This window comes from Hordeum vulgare, chromosome 7H (assembly GCF_904849725.1).
Source record: "Hordeum vulgare subsp. vulgare chromosome 7H, MorexV3_pseudomolecules_assembly, whole genome shotgun sequence".
Taxonomy (NCBI): domain Eukaryota; kingdom Viridiplantae; phylum Streptophyta; class Magnoliopsida; order Poales; family Poaceae; genus Hordeum; species Hordeum vulgare.
Genome location: NC_058524.1, coordinates 222,099,311 through 222,120,577, shown reverse-complemented (window position 1 = coordinate 222,120,577; position 21,267 = coordinate 222,099,311).

The following is a 21,267-nucleotide window of genomic DNA, read 5'->3' as shown; positions in this document are numbered from 1 at the left end:
CGTGAGATGAGTTGGTTTAATGGTGAACATCTCTATGTTGATCATACTACTATATGACTCATGTTCGACCTTTCGGTCTCTTGTGTTCCGAGGCCATGTATGTACATGCTAGGCTCGTCAAGTTTCACCTGAGTGTTCCACATGTGCAAAATTGTCTTACACCCGTTGTATGTGAACATAGAGTCTATCACACCTGATCATCATGTGGTATCTCCAAATGACGAACTTTTGCAATGGTGCACACTCGAGGAGAACACAATTTTATATTGAAATTTTAGTGAGGGATCACCTTATAATGATACCATCGTCCTAAGCAAAATAAGGTGCATAAAAGGATTAACATCACACGTGATCACAAGTGACATGATATGGCCATGATCTTGTGCTTTTGATCTCCATCTCCAAAGCACCGGCATGATCTTCATCGTCACTGACACAACACCATGATCTCCATCATCATGATTGATGTCTACTACACAACTTGTTCTTGTAGACACGTGTTGGGCCTCCAAGAACAGAGTTTTTTAGGATAGTAGAGGTTTTTCCTCAAGTGGATGACCTAAGGTTTATGAATCTGTGGGAGGCGTAGGATGAAGATAGTCTCTGTAAGCAACCCTGCAACCAAATAACAAAGAGCATCTTGCGCCCCCAACACACCCAATACAATGGTAAATTGTGTAGGTGCACAAGTTCGGCGAAGAGATGATGATAAAAGTGTAGTATGGGTAGTAGATATGAGTTTTTGTAGTGCGAACAATGGAAAACAGCAAGGTAGTAAATAGTAAAACGGAGCACAGACGGTATTTTAATGATAGAAAATGAGGCCTAGGATACATACTTTCACTAGTGCAATCTCTCAACAATGCTAACATAGTTGGATCATATGATTACCCCTCAGAGTGCAATAAAGAATCACTCCCAAGTTCCTATTAGCGGGGAACATAAGATATAAATTGTTTGTACGGTACAAAACCACCTCAAAGTTATTCTTTCTGATCGGTCTATTGGGCTATTCCTTTAAGTGTCACAAACAGCCCTAGAGTTCGTACTAAAATAGCACCATATGACACACATCAACCAACTCTAATGTCACCTAGATACTCCAATGTCACGATAAGTATCCGTGAGTTGATTCTATCATATGCATCAAACAACTTCATAATCATAATATTCAGTCCACACAAAGAACTACAAGGAGTCCCCAAAGTTTCTATCAGATAAAAGATAATGAAAATGTGCATCAACTGCTATGCATGGATTACGCCAACGTCACCGCGGGAATCCGCAAGTTGAGTGCCACAACATACATCAAGTGAATCAATATGATACCCCATTGTCACCTCGATTATTCCTTATGCAAGACATACATCACGTGTTCCCAAATCTGAATATTCAATCCAACAATAACAAAACTTCAAAGGGAAAAGATTCAATTCATCACAACAAGGATGGAGAGGGGAGAAACATCATATCATCCATCTATATTAACAAAGCCCATGATACATCAAGATTATGACATCTCAATATCACAAGAGAGAGAGAGAGAGAGAGATCAAACACATAGCAACTAGTAAATACCCCTATCCTCGAGGGTGAACTACTCCCTCCTCGCCATGGTGGCCGCCGGGATGATGAAGATGGCCTCCAATGATGATTTCCCCCTCCATTAGGGTGCCAGAACAGGGTCCAGATTGGTTTTCGGCGGATAGAGAGGTGTGTCGGTGCGCTAAAGAATGGGCCTTTATCGCCCATGACTTGTGCACGAACAGTAGTAGCCACGCCCGCGGCAAGCCCAGCCGGGGACGACGGGAGGTAAGGGCAAAACTCTCAAAAGTCATTCAGACTGGCAGGAAGACGCCAACCCCAGCAAACCCATTTTGTCGAGGGAGGCTAGCAAAGACTCGATAGAGACCGGAGCAGAGGCTAGCAGAGCCCCCGACAAGAAAACAACCCGGGAAGAGCACTTTCCGAAGTGTTGCGCCAAGACCACAAAAGCACTAGAAGCCTCAAGCCAGAAGACCGAAGGCATCGACCCCAGCAAGCCCCTTTGTAGGGGGAAGGCAGCAAAGCCCCGACAAGATCCTTGCTGGGAGAGCTGCCCACGCTCCAGTACACCTCACCATCGATAGGGCCCCGATGCACCCATGTGTCAGCGGAACAGCCAACTGCCCCCTAGCCACTTGATATGTGTCGTTCTGAATGACGCGTGTCGAGCGGAACCTAGGAGCACAGTGCCAACGAGGCGCACCCTTGTCCCATATCTGGGAGACCTGGCAAAGCATTAAATGCGTATGCTAAGACACCATAAGCACTGTAACGCACTATGCAACTTGTGGGTGCACTGTTTTACTGTGCACCCCATGAGAACCCTGTGCTACCACTGTTGGAGACCACTTCGACCTATAAAAGGAGGCCCTGGGCATGCATATGGGGAGGTCAACGAGTCAGAGAAGAGACGGTTAGCAGCTTATCACGTTTACATCATAAACACGAAGCATGAGTAGGATTTTACGCCTCCGAGCGACCCAAACCTGGGTAAAACGATCGTACCCCGACCTCTCGGTCAGCTCTCGGTGTATCCGCCTCCCCGCCGAACCACAAGGGATCCCTAGGTCCCATAGGTGTTCGTGTCCCATGACAAGGTGTGTGGCGCCGGATTCCAGGTTCTAGGTCTTCGGAGGTTTCTAAATATTTAGGATTTTTTCAGCGTTGGAATCACGCGGAGATGGGCCTCACGGGCCCCACACAACATGAGGGCGCGGCCAGGGGGCGTGTGCTGGTGTTGTGTGGGCACCGTGAGCATCTTCTGGTCCTTCCTCGAAGCTTCCTGGGGCTCTTTCCTTATATAAAAAATCTTCAAAAAGTTTCTTGAATTTGGAGAACTTTTATTTCTGCACGAAAAACAACACCCGGTAGTTCTGCTGAAAACAGCGATAGTCCGGTTTAGTTCTAATCAAATCATACCAAAACCATATAGAATTGTGATAAACATGGCATGAATACTTCATAAATTTTAGATACGTTGGAGACGTATCAATGATCTCCATCATTGTGTTGCCATCGAGGTTGTCGCGCCAACTATGATTGTACTACTATAGCTACCGATTTAGCAATAAAGTAAAGCATCACCAAGCGCCTAAATAAATTAAATACAACCCTATGGCTCCTGCCGGCTGTCGTAGCATCGACATGCAAGTCGATATTTAACTATTAGAACATGGTCATCTAATACATCAAATATATAACATCATGTTCTTGGCCATATCATATCACAACATACCGTGCAAAAACAAGTTAGACGTCCTCTAATTTGTTGTTGCATGTTTTACGTGGCTACTATGGGTATCTAGCAAGAACGATTCTTACCTATGCAAAACCAAAACGGTGATATGTAAGTTGATATTTAACCTTCTCCAAGGACCGCCTTTGTCGAATCCGATACAACTAAAGTAGGAGAAAAAGAAACCCGCCGGCCATCTTTATGTAACAAGTTGCATGTTAGTCGATGGAACCAGTCTCTCGTATGCACACGAGTAAGGTTGGTCCGGGCCAATTCATCCCACAATACTGTCGAATCAAGAAAAGACTAAGGAGGGCAGCAATCCGAATATCAACACCCACAAACTCATTTGTGTTCTACTCAAGATTTCATCTACGCATAGACCTAACTCATGATGCCATTGTTGGGGAACGTTGCATGGGAAACAAAGAATTTCTTGCGCACATATAAGATCTATCCATGGTGATGACCATCTACGAGAGGAGACATCGGATCCACATACCCTTGTAGATCGTTAAGCGGAAGCGTATATAGCACGGTTGATGTCGTCGAACATCTTCGCGGTTCAAATCGCAGTCCGTCTCGCGATCATCGTCCCAATCTAGTGCCCAACGGACGACACCTCCACGATCATCACACAACAGCTCGATGACGATATCAACCTCCTTGATGCAGCAAGCGAGGTTGGAGAGGTAGATAAGTTCTCTGACAGCACAACGACATGGTGGCGATGGTGATGGAGGTGATCTGGCAGGGCTTCGCCATGCACTGCCGAACCGAACTAGAGGCACGAACTAGAGGGAGGGAGAGGGGGCCGCGCCTTGTATTGTGGTACTGCTACCCTCTATCCCCACCATATATATATATATAGGAGGTAGGGGGAAGGGGTGTCTCCCTAGGGTTTCCCCTAGGGTTGGCCGGCCGCCCAAGGTGGAGGAGTCCACCACCAACTAGGAGGTGGGCGTGGGATGGAGTCTTCCTCCAATTATGACTCCTCCCCTCTCATCCCTCTTGGCACATAGGCCCGTAGGGGTTGGAGGCCCATCCATAGGGGTTGGTGCGCCACCTCCTAGGCTTATGTGGCCCCATGGGGTGGGTGCCCCCCCGGGTGGAGCCGTGGAACCGATTCATCACTCCCCGTACACTACCAATAATGCCCGAAACTTTTTCGTAACCCGAATACCTCTTTCCTATATATCAATCTTCATCGCTGGACCATTCCGAAACTCCTCGTGATGTCTGGGATCTCATACGGGACTCCAAACAACATTCAGTCACCAACATACATAACTCAACTATACCAAAACGTCACCAAACCTTAAGCGTGCAGACCATGCTGGTTCGAGAACTATGCAGACATGACCGAGACACTCTCTGGTCAATAACCAATAGCGGGACCTAGATGCCCATATTGGCTCCTACATAATCTGCGGAGATATTTATCAGTCGAACCACTGTGTCAAGGATTCAATCAATCCCGTAGGTTGTTCCCTTTGTCCAACGGTATGTTACTTGTTCGAGATTCGATCGTCGGTATCTGCATACCTAGTTCAATCTCATTACAGACAAGTATGTTTACTCATTCTGTAATACTAGATCCCGTGACTAACTCCTTAGTCACATTGCTTGCAAGCTTGTTGTGATGTTGTATTACCGAGTGGGCCCTGAGATACCTCTCCGCCACACAGAGTGACAGAGTCTTGATTCACGTCAACCCAACAGACACCCTCAGAGATAACTGCAGAGTACCTTTATAGCCACCGAGTTTTGTTGTGATGTTTGATACATACAATGCATTCCTTCGGTATCCGGGAGTTGCATGATCTCATGGTCATAGGAACACATACTTGACATGTAGAAAATAGTAGCAATAAACTAACATGATCATATGTTACGTTCATAGTTGGGTCTTGTCCATCACATCATTCTCCTAATGATGTGATCCCGTTATAAAACGACATCTCATCCCTATGGTTAGGAAACCTTAACAATCTTTGATCAACGAGCTAGTCCATCAGAGTCTCACTAGGGAGAGTGTGTTGTCTATGTATCCACACATGTATTTGAGTTTCCAATCAGTACAATTCTAGCATGGATAATAAACGATTGTCATGAACAATTAAATATAATAATAACCAATTTATTATTGGCTCTAGGGCATATTTCCAACATTCGTCATGATGGTGATGTCGAGCTCGAGGTGGACTTGCGTAGGAAGAGTACTCGGATGAGTGGCGACTTGAGTGGCGTCATAGTAATGAAGTAGAGGTTGAAGATGCACTAGTCACTATCAAAGCGCGTATATCATCCATTTGGCTTGATAGATTGTCGTCGAGGTAGTACCGCATGCGCACCTCAGATCCTATGCTTGGCGCATTTCTTTTTGGGCGCCGAAGAATTTCAGTTTGGTGACGTAGTTGTTCTCGTCGTCGTCTTGCTCCTCAAATGTCGGACTTGAGATGGTGGTCATATCCATAGCACTCAAGTAGATATAAGTGGAAGAATGAGAAGACAATACGAATTATCATTCCAAAAGTGGAAAATGGATCAAGATCACTGAGTGTGCAATTATGGAAATAGTGGAATTGGTACCGGAAATCGTCCTTCTCACACCTACACAAATAAGGCTTTTGGTGGGGCTTGGTTAGGATGGTGGCCCAAAATTCAATCAATCCAAAGATAATATTCAATAATTTTGAAATAAATTCATAAATTCACAAGTAAGACAAGATAGATCAATAGCAATGAGTATACATAGAAACATACACACAGATAGAAAATTGGGATTGTGCAACCAAAGAATGAGCACAAAATATGGTATCCACGTCAAACACTCGTGTTGTACAACACTTGAGAGACGCTAGCAAGATTGCTCAAATGGGCGTGACACGAACTTGTGCGCGACCTATAAGAAACAAAACGTGATGGCTTTATATTCCCGACTTTTGCTATGTATGTATGAGGCACGATGTTACTCGCTCAAGTTATCCAAGATGATCAAGTATGATATGCAATTTGGCGATGCTATTGCTTTTTCTCTTTGCACTTGCTTGAAAGCTTTGCTTCTCTTTCTTTTGGAGATGATATTTTGTATGGTCACTGTGCGAGACGTGCACACCAAGCTAGCAATTATGTATGTGTGTAATATTGTAACACAAAAGATGATACCTTGATATATGCACACAGTTAAAGTTATGCAGAGTATGTATCACTAAGTGCATAAGTTACATAGCCCCGCAACACTCAATGGCTAGTCTTGATAGGCAAGTTATGCAAATAGGCTCGGGGTAGCAATGCAATGGTAAGGGTATATTACAAGAGTGTCATGGCGGTTACCTCCTTGCTTACGGTGAAGTGTCAATGAAGAGTAGGTTAGCGATGATCCGGGGCGATGATGAGCGGCGATGTTGGTGTAGAACCCCTCCTAATTAGCCAAAACACCTTAGGAAGTGGCAAGCTCGCAACTCAAAATCTCAATTGCGAAAGGGTTGTGGAAGCAATGGTGGTGGCAAATGCAGAAGAAAAAGGTGGAGAAACAAAAGAAATCGTGGGTGGGGGGAATTCAGTTTTGTTAGAGTTGTCCAGATGTCCAGGCTGGCTCGGACGTCCGACAGTGCCCGGACATTCGGAGGGGTCTGATCATCTGGAGCCTGTGGGCTGGCCTCGGTGGTAGATGAACACGAGGAAAACGGGGATGAACACGAATAACTTTTTGAAATTTCGGCGATTTGGCGGGGTAAAATGATGGGGATGGTGGCAGAAAGCTAGATCCACTTGTCCACAATTAATTCCATGGATCCAAATGAATAGAATCTCCTCAAATCCCACGAATCCGATAAATTTTGGTATGGCTATTTTTTGTGATTTTTTTAAATTAGGTTAAATCAAAACAAAAATTGACTAGAAAGTGGGGGATGAGACTCCAAGGTGTGAATGAACGTGGCTTATGATACCAATATGACACGGGGCAAACCCGTGGGTACCGATCTTTTCACACTTGGAGGGGGAAAGGGAGAAATCAAGAGAAAACACACGAACTCAAAAACAATCTCCAAACACACATCCACTAGATCCACATGAACACAAGAGATACATAGATCCTGAGTCAACAAAAGGATGCACATAACCAATAGTCTTCCCTACGAGAGGGGCCATTGATGACGAGATGATGTATATACTTCTCGCTCTTTGTTGGTTACCCCAAGTGGAAGGTTGAGATGTAGTCAGCAGCAAGTTTTCCGTCACACACAGATTGTAAGGTTTATCGAACCAGAAGGACTCCTAGGACCAATAAGTAGGTGTCTCCCACCCTGGCGCTAGCAGAAGACATGGACCTGCACACACACAAATAACTTTGCTCCCAACGAGTATAGAGAGGTTGTCAATCTCTCCGTCCTTGTAGTTTGCAAAGGATCAAAACACAAGCGGGAAAAGTAATAGTGATTGCAACATAAAAGTAAATGAAAATGGTAAATCATGGAGGTGTAAACAATGATGGTGATATGGACTGGAGTCACATGATGTTCACTAGTGATGTCTCTCTCCCAAAAGACGATAAACAACTATGCTTGGGTAAACAAATCACAGTTGGGCAATTGACAGAATTATGAACGCACTGCAATGCTAATTACGCTACTTGATAGTTAGAGGTTCAATAGTAATGGGTGGTACGCCAAGACAAGTAGACCGTTTATTCATCAGCATCTACTTACTAATCATCCACCTTGAGATATCTATCCAGAATAGCTCGCCGGTATTGAGTTGTGAGCCCCACCCTAAGTCTAAACTCAAAGCAACGGACAACTGCATTGACGAACTATGCGTAAGGTAAACAATCCTTGCAACAGTGGTCACAAGCACCATTGTTTTCTCCCTGGTGGCAATAGCACATCCCCTAGTCTCATGTTTGTTTCACTCAAGCTGGACATCGAGGGGCTTGAACCCACAATCATGCATAACGCTCCCTCTTGGAGTTACAATCTACTACTCGGCCAAAGCAATAAATAGCAACGGAGAACATGCATGAATCACTAAGGAACATAATATAAAAGGATAATCAAATATATAACTCATAACAATCTGAACATAATCTCATAATCCATCGAATCCCAACAAACCGAGCATAGCAATAGCAAGAGAATTACATAGATGCCTTGATCATGTAGGGAAGCTCACAAGGACTAACTATTGAAGTACAATATTGGAGAGAAGACATCACATAGCTAGTGGTCATGGACCCATGGTCCAAGGAGGAATACTCATGGAACGTCCGGGAAGCGTCCATGGCGGTGGAGAAGCTCCCGGAGGTCAATCCTCCCTCCGGCAGGGTGCCGGGAAGAGGTCTCCTGACGCTCCTGATCTCGGAAGCGGTGCGGCGGCGGAACGATGGAGAAATTTGTGATTCTGGAAGTTGTGGAAGGGTTTTCTCTCAGAGGACTAAATATAGGCCAAAGGAGGGCACCAGAGGAGGTGGGCCCCACCCATACGGCCTCCTGGCGCGGCCAGGGGGTAGGCCGCGCCAACAGGTCGCCAGGACGGCCCCTGGCCCCCTTGTGGCCCATCTTCGATGATCTGGAAGCTTCCGTTACGCTAATTGTTCTTATATTTTTCCTGGAATTTTTCGAGATTTGGAAAATTATGTAAAATCCCCTGCAAAATAGACATCAAGAGACAGAAACTGGCACTGGGTGCACTGAGTTAGTAGGTTAGTCCAAATATCTGTAAAATGATATAAATGTGTAGCAAAACATATAACATTGTCGCCCAAAAGATCATGGAACAAGCAGAAATTATAGATACGTTTGGGACGTATCAGCCATGTGTGCATGATGGGATCTTCTCTAATAGAGGAGCCTTGTCATCAATAGGTTCTTCTCACATGGAGGACATCTCCATTGGGGGAGGAAAATAGGAGATGGAGCTGAGTTCAACAATTTCAAGACGTCAGTACAGTAGCTAATCCAAAAAAGAGGAGGAGGAATCCATATATAGTGCTAGGCAAAATAGAGGGGTACATGGACTGTTGTCATCCAAAAGATCATGGAACAAGCAGAAATTATAGATACATTTGGGACATATCAGCCATGTGTCCATGATGGGATATTCTCTAATAGAGGAGCCCTGGCATCAATAGGTTCTTATCACATGGAGGACATCTCCATGGGGGAGGAAAATAGTAGATGGAGCTGAGCTCAACAATTTCAAGACGTCAATACAGTATCTAATCCAAAAAAGAGGAGGAGGAATCCATATATAGTGCTAGGCAAAATAGAGGCGTAGATGGACTGTGGTTCAAGGGCCTATGCGCACACAAGGTTCGGACGTCCGGAGGAGACTGGTTGTCCGGAGGCTAACGGGGGATCGGATGTTCGGAGCGGTCCGGTCGTCCAAAGGTTCTCTCTCGTATGCAGAGTTGCCGGATTTTCAGAGCTTGTGGGACGTCCGAGGGTCGGTCGGCCGACGGGGTCCGAATTTCGGAGGGTTGTGGCTCAGCCTTGGCGTTGTCAGATATCTTGAGGGCTCAGTCGTCCGGACATTGTAACGTGCAGCTTGGTGGAACTCCACGGTTCGGTCGTCCAGAGTGACTCGGACGTCCGTACTCTAGGATGTATCAGACATCCGGGCTGGCTCGATCGTTTGACCGCTATAGCCTTCAGCATGGATTACTCGTGGTTCTTTGCAGTCATTCCATGACCTCCTTCCGAGTAACTCAGTATGCAAAGAGTTTTTGCTTGAGGTAGTGACCATGTCTGGAGTGGATCAAATGATGGATGAGCAAGGAAAGATGCCACCTCGGTTTCAATGGCACGTGCACGGGCTCTTGTCATGGGACCACTTGGAGCTTGAGGTGTCGGTGATGGATCCATGGAGATGACCATGGGATGCTCTGTATCACTTAATCTGCCTGGTTCACCTGAAGGTGTTAAATTTGGTGAATTTGTATCATTGAACCTGTTTTATTTGGTGAATTCTATGTGTGAACTTTATTCAGTTTGGTGAATTTCTATGAGTGATGGAAGGTCACTTAATTTGTATCATGAATGTGTTATCTGATTTTTTATCGAGTTAACCGATTTTGTATTCACTTAGCTAATTTTGTATTCAGTTATGTGAATGTGTATTTAGTTAAATGAATGTTGACATATAACTGAACTTTGCTGAATGTGTAATCAGTTAAGTGAATTTGTATTTAGTTAAGTCATTGTGTATTCAGTTAACTGAAATTTTGCTACTTATAGTAAGTGGTCCACCATGGTGCAATCTATACACATGCAGAATGAAACAAGCTAAGCAATGCAATGCAATGCAATATTGTACTGGTTCAGAGAAACATTCTAGTGGTCCATAGCAACAACATAAGCTTAGAAATGCAACTAGTCCATATAACTTATGTGCTATAATATATTAGCACACCTAATTACATGTCTAAAAGATTTTTTCTAACTTATATGATGTGATATAATAGCATACCTAAGCTTCTTGTTAAACAACTTGTTCTTCACTCCTTGAGCATCTTGAGCCCCTCGAAGCGGCACACTTCCTCACGGATGGGCCTCTTCCCCGCCTTCTCCTTCCTCATTTTGCACTCCTCTTCTGCCAGCACCTCCTCCCCATCCTGAACTTCTTTCTTGAAGATGACAGCTTGCTGCAGATCTATAACATCCGTCAGCTTCAACACGTCTATTGGGATTTCCTTGTCACACTCGGCAACGGCGAGAACCGACCCAACCATATGCACCTATCGCTCATCGTTAGAGAGGACGACAACCTCCTCCACTTCCTCGTAGGATGACTCGTCGTCGGAGTACTCGTCTGTCCCTATGAGAGAGGGATCTAGATGGTCCCAGTAGGGGGTGTTCATGAGCGCTGGGAGATCAAGCACGACATCAAAGACGTGCTCAACCCTCGATGCAATGAGCTCATGATCCGGCTGGGCTGGCTGCATGGTGGATGAGCGGTACATCCACCACCTGGCGCATTGTGCGGGGCCGGGGGAGCGTTGCACCTCCCTGATACGTCTCCGTCGTATCTATAATTTTTTATTGTTTCATGCCAATATTCTACAACTTTCATATACTTTTGGCAACTTTTTATACTATTTTTGGGCCTAACTAATTGATCGAGTGCCCAGTGCCAGTTCCTGTTTGTTGCATGTTTTTTGTGTCACATAATATCCATACCAAACGAAGTCCAAACGTAATAAAAACTTTTTTTGGAATATTTATGATTTTTGCGAAAAAGAATCAACGCGAGGCGATGCACGGAGGGCCCACAAGCCCTGTAGCTACCACCAGGACGTACTGCGGCGGCTGGCAGGCTTGTGGCCACTCCTTAAGGCGATTGGAGCCCTTCTTTCGCCGCAATAAAGATAATATCTGGAATAAAATCGTGTTAAAATTTCAGCCCAATCGGAGTTACGGATCTTCAGGAATTTAGGAAACGGTGAAATGCAGAATCTGGGATCGCAAAAACAGAAGGACACACAGAGAGAGATCCAATCTCGGAGGGGATCTCGCCCCTCCGCCGCCATGGAGACCATGGACCAGAGGGGAAACCCTTCTCCCATATGGGGATGAGGTCAAGGAAGAAGAAGAAGGAGGGGGGCTCTCTCCCCCTCTCTCCCGGCGATGCCGGAACACCGCCCGGGACATCATCGTGTGACGGCGATCTACACCAACACCTCCGTCATCTTCACCAACATCTCCATCATCTTCCCCCATCTATATTCAGCGGTTCACTCTCCCGCAACCCGTTGTACCCTCTACTTGAACATGGTGCTTTATGCTACATATTATTATCCAATGATGTGTTGCTATCCTATGATGTCTGAGTAGATTATCGTTGTCCTATCGGTGATTGATGAATTGATATGATTGGTTTAATTTTCTTGTGGTTATGTTGCTGTCCTTTGGTGCCCATCATATGATCGCGCGCGTGGATCACACCATAGGGTCAGTTGTATGTTGATAGGACTATGTATTGGCAGGCTAGAGTGACAGAAGCTTCAAACCTAGCATAGAAATTGACGCATATGGGATTGAAGGGGGACCAATATATCTTATTGCTATGGTTGGGTTTTACCTTAATGAATGTTAGTAGTTGCGGACGCTTGCTAATAGTTCCAATCATAAGTGCATAAAATTCCAAGTAAGGGATGACATGCTAGCAGAGGCCTCTCCCACATGATACTTTCTATCGATCTAGTAACGTAGTCAATTGCTTAGGGACAATTCCGCAACTCCTACCACCACTTCTCCACACTCGTTAGACACTCGTAGTTGTTTCTTTATCTAACCAGCCCCTAGTTTTATTTACGTGTTTTTTACTTTCTTGCAAGCCTTTCCTTTCACTCCTACAAAGTACTTCTAGTTTCATACTTGTTCTAGGTAAAGCGAACGTAAAGTGTGCGTAGAGTTGTATCGATGGTCGATAGAACTTGAGGGAATATTTGTCCTGCCTTTAGCTCCTCGTTGGGTTCGACACTCTTACTTATCGAGAAAGGCTACAATTGATCCCCTATACTTGTGGGTTATCAAGACCTTTTTCTGGCGCCGTTGCCGGGGAGCAATAGCGTGGGGTGAATATCCTCGTGTGTGCTTGTTTGCTTATCGCTAAGTAGATTTATTTTCTGTTCTAAGTTGTTCTGTATCTTTAGTTATGGATATGGAACACGAAATACCAAAAAAATTAGGTGTACTTGCTACTCATGGAGATGAGGAACCTCCTAAAACCCTCGAGGCTCGTTATGTGGAAAATATTTTGCAGTTCTTTAATAATCCTGAGAAAGCCCCATTCAATTATATAATGGGATACACGTTGGATCAACATGAATACTTTAGGGATTATCGCTTGACTCAAAAAGGGAAACTTTTATGGGATCAAATCCATTTGTTGAAATGGTATGCTTGGGAACTATGCAAGAGACATGGTGTTACTTGTTGCTCTAGGATGAAGGCTCCACACCTTCCCTTTTCTTGTGAGTTCAATGATCATAGAACCTTGGCTTCTTATGCTAATGGTATATATGATTACTATGATGTGGATCAAATAGAAGAGTTTGTTTCTTTTATGGGGGCTTATGAAATTGAGGCTCTATTTAAAAGGTATGATGATAATGATGATGCTCCTTACCAATCTAAAAATTTGGCTATGCTTCGTTATTGTTATACTAATTATGAATATAATGCCCATATTGAACGATTTAAGGAGAAATCCTATGTTTCCCAAGAAGAGACTATTATTTTACAGGAAACTATGGAAGAAGAAAATGCTGAAATTGTGAGCTCATTAGATGAAAAAGATGACGAGGAGAGCGAAGAACATAAGGAGGAAGACCGGACCAGCTACCCATGTCCACCTTCTAATGAGAGTAACTCTTCTACTCATACATTATTTCATTTCTCTTCGTTCTTACCAAAAGATGAATGCTATGATCCCTTGGATTCGTTTGAAATATCCCTTTTTGATGAACTTGATGCTTGCTACGCTTGTGGCCATGATGCCAATATGAATGATGCTTATGAAGATGAGCTAGCTATAGTTCCTTATGTTACACATGATTATTTGGATGAATATAATATGCATGTGCTTGCTGCTACTACTTGCAATTATTATGAGAGAGGAACTACATCTCCACCTCTCTATGTTTCCAATACGATAAAATTGCAAGAAACTGCTTATGCTATGTATTGGCCTTTACTTGATGTGCATGAATTGTTCTTTTATGATATGCCAATGCATAGGAAGAGAGTTAGACTTCGTCATTGCATGATGTATGTTACCTTGTGCTCACTACTAAATTACAAATCATTGCTAATTAAAATTGGCTTTGATATACCTTGGGATCTGGGTGGATCCATTACTTGAGCACTTTATGCCTAGCTTAATGGCTTTAAAGAAAGCGCTGCCTGGGAGACAACCCGGAAGTTTTAGAGAGTAATTTATTTCTGTTGAGTGCTTTTATTTAGTTTAAAAACAAAAAAAAATATAGAGGGGAACTTAAAACGTTTTCAAAAAGAGAAGCGCTTGAAAGGTGATGCATTGCGGGAGTGAGGGTCGATCTTGAACACTTGTGTTCATGCTCATGGAAACAATGTAGAATTTTTCATGGAAGTTTCTCACAAAAATAATTATCCCCTTGTACAATTCCTTTGTGTTTTTAAAAATAATGTGCCAAGTAAAGCCTTTACGATTAGTTTGGGTGATAGTTGTTTGATCATGCTCAGAAAAGACAAAAACATTCTGCTCACGAAATTAATTTTCATTTTTATTCTGGAAGAGATTTTGAGTTGATTCTTTTTGATGCTGATTTATATGCAAATTTTCTATACGTTCGTAATTTTTCAGTTTTTTGAGATATCAGAAGTATACGGAATATACAGATTGCTACAGACTGTTCTGTTTTGACAGATTCTGTTATCTATGCATTGTTCTCTTATTTTGATGAATCTATGGGTAGTATCGGGGGCTATGAACCATTGTGAAGTTGGGTTACAGTAGATATAATGCTAATATGAATTTAGAATGAGTTCACAACAGTACTTGAAGTGGTGATTTATTTTATTATACTAATGGATCTCACGAAGTGTTGTTGAGTTTTGTGTGATTGAAGTTTTCAAGTTTTGGGTGAGAGCACGATGGATGAAGGAATAAGGAGAGGCAAGAGCCTAAACTTGGGGATGCCCGAGGCACCCCAAGGTAATATTCAAGGAAGACTCAAGCGTCTAAGCTTGGGGGTGCCCCGGAAGGCATCCCCTCTTTCGTCTACAATCTATCGGTAATTTTACTCAGAGCTATATTTTAATTCGTCACATGATATGTGCAAATGCTCGGAGCGTCTTTTGTGTTTATTTTTCCTTTTTCTTTTTGGCACCATGCTGGTATGAGAAAGTCCTTGGTTGGCTTTATAGAATGCTTCATGTGCTTCACTTATATCATTTGAAGTTTGGATTGCCTGTTTTCCTACACATAGAAAACCGCCATTTGTAGAATGCTCTTTTGCTTCACTTATATTTGTTAGAGCGGGGCATATCTTTTGTAGAAAGAATTAAACTCTCATGCTTCACTTATACATATTTAGAGAGTTAACATGAGTTGGTCATTCACATGGTTAGTCATAAAATCCTACATAAAACTTGTAGATCACTGAATATGATATGTTTCATTCCTTGCAACAGTTTTGCGACATGAATATGTGATATTAGAGTCATGCTAGTGAGTAATTGTGTATTTTTAGAAATACTTGTGTTACGGTTTGTGATTCCCGTAGCATGCACGTATGGTGAACCGTTATGTGATGAAGTCGGAGCATGATTTATTTATTGATTGTCATCCTTTGTGTGGAGGTCGGGATCACGCGATGGTTAACTCCTACCAACCTTTCCCCTAGGAGCATGCGTGTAGTACCTTGTTTCGATTACTAATAGACTTTTGCAATAAGTATGTGAATTATTTATGACTAATGTTGAGTCCATGGATTATACGCACTCTCACCCTTCCACCATTGCTAGCCTCTCTAGTACCGCGCAACTTTCGCCGGTGCATTACACCCACCATATAGCCTCCCTCAAAACAGCCACCACACCTACCTATTATGGCATTTTCATAGCCATTCCGAGATATATTGCCATGCAACTACCACCGTTCCGTCTCATGACATGTGCCACCACTTCCATATTGCCATTGCATGATCGTAAGATAGCTAAAATGATGTTTCCATGGCTTGTCCGTTTTTTGATGTCATTGCTATGCTAGATCATTGTCACGGTACACTACCGAAGGCATTTCATATAGAGTCATCATTGCTCTAAGTATTGAGTTGTAAGTGTGATGATCATTATTAATAGAGCATTGTCCCATGTGAGTAAATAAAAGAGGCCACCGAAGCCCATTTACAAAAAATAGGCCAAAGATGCCGACCAAAATATAAAAAAAGAGGCCAAAGATCCCACAAAAAAATGAGAGAAAAGAGAGAAGGGACAATTGCTACTATCCTCTTTCCACACTTGTGCTTCAAATAGCACTATGATCTTCATGGCAGAGAGTCTCCTATGTTGTCACTTCCATATACTAGTGGGAAATTTTCATTATATAACTTGGCTTGTATATTCCAATGATGGGCTTCCTCAAAATTGCCCTAGGTCTTCATGAGCAAGCAAGTTGGGTGCACACCCACTAGTTTCTTTTGTGAGCTTTCATACACTTATAAGCTCTAGTGCATCCGTTGCGTGGCAGTCCCTACTCACTCACATTGATATCTATTGATGGGCATCTCCATAGCCTGTTGATACGCCTTGTTGATATGAGACTATCTCCTCCTTTTTTGTCTTCTCCACGACCACAATATTCTATTCCACCTATATGCTATGTCCATGGCTCACGCTCATGTATTGCGTGAAAGTTGAAAAAGTTTGAGAACACTAAAGTATGAAACAATTGCTTGGCTAAAACCGGGGTTGTGCATGATTTAAATACGCTGTGTGGGGAAGATGGAGCATAGACAGATTATATGATTTTGTAGGGATAACTTTCTTTGGCCATGATATTTTGAGAAGACATGATTGCTTTGTTAGTATGCTCGAAATATTATTGTCTTTATGTCTCACACCCTGTTTTCACCCCAAGTTTTCTGTGTTACAAAATCAGAGCTTGTTAATTTTTTTCAAATAATGATGTGAGTGCAATGTCAGCCTTTGTTTGAGTGTATGCTTGTTTGTTTGATGACTCAAACCCATGAAAAGCTTATTATTTTTGCTCTCATCAAAAGCCCTTTTTCCTTTACATCAAGATCACCTTCATCTTGTTGGGATACACTACTAGTTCAAGAAGCCATGTGGCACTTCCAACTAAAGTTGGTGATCTGATCCTAATATCATTTTCATTCATTAAAAACATTGTTTGGTGATTTAAAATATTATTTTCCTATTTTATATCTATGTCTATTTCTAAGGCCAGTAATGATATTTCCACAAGGAAAATTACTTTCCTGCCTTAGAAAATTCTGAGTAAATTCATGGAAGCTCAGAAGGACATATATTTTCCATACATAAGATTTGCAACCCTATTTTATATTAGTATTAATTGAGTAAAACCCTGAAAACCATTTCTGTCTGTTTTAGCTTTTTGAGATGTTTCCAAAGGAAAGTATCTCAGTAAATTCCCATAAAATTGCAGGAGCCCTCCCAAACCATATTAGGTGCTCACCTAAAATCACACCTTGATCCAAGGTGGGGAAGTGCACTTAAAGAGCCCAAAACCCTCTCTGTCCAGAGTAGAGTTGGAACAACTCTACATTGCAAAATTTCTCCAGTGAAGCTGAAACTTTGCAGAGATGTTTAACACCCCAAATGAGGACTCCACACCAAAAATGGGATTTGTGAGACTCTGTTTGACCACACTTCCTTTGTAAAGGACAGTACTGGTCACTTCGAGACATTTTCAAGTTTGCAAAGCCAAACTTGTTCAATGGAGCTCAGATTTGATGGAACCCCATGTTTTTACCCCAAGACCAAACCTGTTAAGTTTCATTTACAGTGGTGGAGTGGAAGCACCCCAAGTCACTGTCGAACACCTACTGACAGGAAGGTAAAAACCTTCCTAGCCACTGTTTTACCCAATGTCAAGGCCCCAAACTTGGTGGGTTAGAGCACCAGAACACCCTGAACACCCAGTCAACCAGCCCCTCCCCAACTCCAAGCACAAGTGACAAGAACTCCAATTTGAGCTGCAGGACAGTACTCGCAACACTAGTGTTCCTTGCTCCCTTGACCGGCTCGAGCTCCCACTAAACCACAACGGCTAGGCACACTCCCAACAACACTCAGGACATGGAGGACACGTCCCAAGTGCCCCAGAGTGAGCCAGCATGCTGTGGCATGCCAAAACTGCGCTGTGGGCACGCTGCAGAGAGCCACCAGCAAGGGGCCGACGCTTCGGCCGGTCCCAGCCTCCCCAGTTATGTCCAAGCACTCCCCCGACAGCCCCTCAGTGCAAAGCTACCCCAGGGACCCTCTCCCCCTCGCGCAAGAGCTCAGGTGACGCGTGCACGTGCGCGCCCGACGCGGCCGAGCATGCACGATCGATGCGGCTCGTCCCCACTCGCTTTCCCTGTGCGGCCGTTGCACCACGAGGCCCTAAACCATGTCCCGAACCCGTGGTTTCGCGGCCAGCACCTCACTGTGCTTGCACGCGTGCCACGGTGAGTCACCGGCGTGCCCGAGTCGGGTCACCGCCGTTGGCCTATAAATAGACCCCCCCGGCACTCCAGCACCCTCCAAGCAGCTTCAGCACAACCAGTAGACACTCCCTCGCCGCCCAATCGAGCTCGCAGAGCTCCGGTGCTCGAGATCGACCGAGGCCCCTCCGCCTCGGAGCTCTGGTCGATCTCCGGCTACACATCGATTCCTGCGCTGCCCGACCTCTCATTACACTCCCCTCGACACCAGGAACGTTTCCCCTAACTCTCCCGAGCAAATCCATACCCCTAGCCCCTAGTTCAACACGAACCCGAAACCCTTCCGCCACGAGCACCTCGTTGCCGGCGACCCAGACCACCTCCGGTGATGTCCCAACCACGAGCAGGTAGGCGGAGGCACGAGGAACCCGTTCCCGTTCCTAGCTAGGCCTGAGGACAACGGCAGCCTCGCCGGCGTCCATCTCCACCTCTCTGGCCGGAGGTAGGAGAAGGACCCGACAGGTGGAGCCCACCTGTCGGTGCCCTCGGACAGCCAGCGCGTGCAGCCGCTGACGCTGACCCCAGGGGCCCGCAGGTCAGGTTTGAACCTGGCCCGCGCGCGCCTGGTGGCCAGGCTTGCTGGCTGGGCTGGTTGGATCTGTTCCCCCTGGTCTTTTTCTTTTGTTTTAATCCAGCAAACTAAATGATTTTTATAAAAAGATTTGGCCAGTAGAAAAAATATAATTCTTCCACTAGTATTTTTCTAAAAATGAGTAGTATTTGATTCTGTAATAGTTGACATTTATCAATAACAGAAACTATTTTGGTATAATAAAATGATATTAAAAAACACTTGTTTGCTTCTGTTTGCTTTTAAATAAATATGATTAGCTAATAAAACAATAGGAAACATTTTTCAAAATAATATCCTGAATTTATTCAAGCCTTGCAACATTTTTTAAAAGCACTTTGTGATCTGTTTTAGTGAGAGCTATTATTTATTTATTCCTTTCTCGACGGTAGAGTTACCGAGTGACGGAGGATCCGGAGCGGAAGACCTCGAAGACCCCGGATACCTAGCTGACCAAGGCAAGCATGCCCTTTGGCCATGACTTAAGTAAATAAAATGATGCATGCTAGAATAGCAAGTATTTTTCCGTTGCATGTGATCACGATGCCGGTTCATCATTGATGTGATGGTACCGAAGGCTTCTTCGAAGCACTTGCATTTACAGTAGTGATATTCACATGGCTCCTCGGAGCATGAGCATGATGAGCTGACCCTACCATCTACGAGGATCAAGCTACTGCCATGTTGGTTAGTAGAGTATAATCACTGCATTGAGCTAGACCCCGTGAGGGTCATGATATTATTATGTTGACAAGTAATAATAGAGCATTTTATCATGAGCATGATGATGAGTTAAATAAAGAGTTTATGAAAACCCCGTCGGGTGCCACTAATGCCCGAGGGTGATGATGAGTTGGTGATCACTTTTGGTGAAGTGATGCACCGGTGATTTTGGTGTGAGTATGGTTTCGGAAATGGATTAGATTTATGATGTGTCGACCGTCCCAACCTTACCCAGTACGACCATGATACCCCTTTATGGGACGGGGCTTTGTTGATTACTCTGGTCGGTGCTAGCAAAGACCCACATTACTAGAGGCGGGAGTGATCGGTGTCACTCTCGTGATGGGGTCGTGCCAGGTAGGACGACTATGCCATTATCATGAGTTCCAGGCACACCGTTGGTCCCTGCATGATTGTTACAGTCTAGAGTTGGTGCTCGTAAGACGTACAACATGTGAGCTGGGTACCAATTGAGTGGATCTCTTTGTCTAGTATCATCAGGGGAAAGATGATGATCGGATACTTACCTCGGGTATATGTGATATACCACGAGTCGTGGATGACACGGAAGTATTCCATTTCTCGTGGGTCCAGCGTACTACCTCCGCAGAGTGTAAACTATTCGAATAGCCGTGTCCACGGTCAAGGACAGTTGGGTGGTGCTGCTTAAACTACGTCGTGAGTTTCCGCATAAACCAAGTGTGTGTGCGTGGTGTTAAAAAGGTGTCGTTATAATCATGATGATCACAATAATATGATCAAGTTCGGTGACTTGACATATAGGGTAAACCCGGATGGTTTAGCCCTCATTAATACCTTGAGATTATGACAAGTCCGATGACTTGGCATATAGAGTGAACCCGGTGTGTTCAACCCTTTACAGATATGTCAATATTTGTAACCTGTTATTCACAAGTAGTTCTTTAACTTCTTGGACATACTTGATCATACCACCACCTCGCATTCCACTCGAGATAACTGTCACTGTTAGTCATTACCATATATAAGTCATGGGCTATTTGCGAGTACATTCAAAGTACTCATTGTCTTGCCACTGGTTATGTTATTGACCAGACATGGAAGAACCAGAGTTTGGCGATGAGTACGCCGTCGGAGACGGACCTGCGATCTAGGACGCTTCTGAGTCAGAATGCCTGTCGGTGTAGGCTTGATGGCATGGGCACCGCTTAGCCCTTACGAGTTTCCGCTACTTGATGTATCCCTTTTATTTGGCATTAGGCCTTGCTCTTGAACCCGACCTTCTGGTCATTTGATGTAATAATTTGGTACTTGGAAGTAAGACTCTATTATTTTGTATCTGTGTTTAGTGAACATTGATCCTTGGGGTCACTGGGCACGGCGAACTCGACTTGCTAGTCGGGGTCCCCACAGAACTGGTATCAGAGCCATCCTGACTATAGGAAGCCTTAGATAGCATGGACGTTAACCAAGAACGTTAGC